Consider the following 506-nt stretch of genomic DNA (forward strand, 5'->3'; position numbering starts at 1 on the left):
AGTTACATGTGAATTAAGTTTGACACTCTGGAAACATTAAAATATTACTTTGTCGTGCTCTTTTAATTATCATGGCAACATGTAACTATCTAATTGTTTTATTTTCTATCAATTTAGTTACTAGAAAGTTAAATCTGGGTTTAGGTTCAGGAGTGTTACCATTAACAGGCTAAAATGCTTTTATATTGCATGTCAATAGTTCCTGTTTTCACCTCATTCATTATGCAGATGTTTTCAGATCACCTGTAAACTGTCAGTTAAAGCTCAATTTATAGGTGTCAACAGACTAAAGTAAACTACAGTATCACCACTTTTGATGTCTACAGTTAATTTTCAGTAGTCTATAAATCATGTTTCATGTAAAAACAACTGCAAACTAAAACCCAGTTCACAAATATTAATCTAAATGTGCTATTTGTTGCTTACAAATCTGTAAATGTATTTCTAAATTAATTTATCAGTCTGCATTCCTTACTGTTACATTAAAAAATATTATAATAATTATA

Source organism: Sinocyclocheilus grahami, unplaced genomic scaffold (assembly GCF_001515645.1).
Source record: "Sinocyclocheilus grahami isolate Dianchi unplaced genomic scaffold, SAMN03320097.WGS_v1.1 scaffold3188.1, whole genome shotgun sequence".
In the NCBI taxonomy this organism is placed as follows: Eukaryota; Metazoa; Chordata; class Actinopteri; order Cypriniformes; family Cyprinidae; genus Sinocyclocheilus; species Sinocyclocheilus grahami.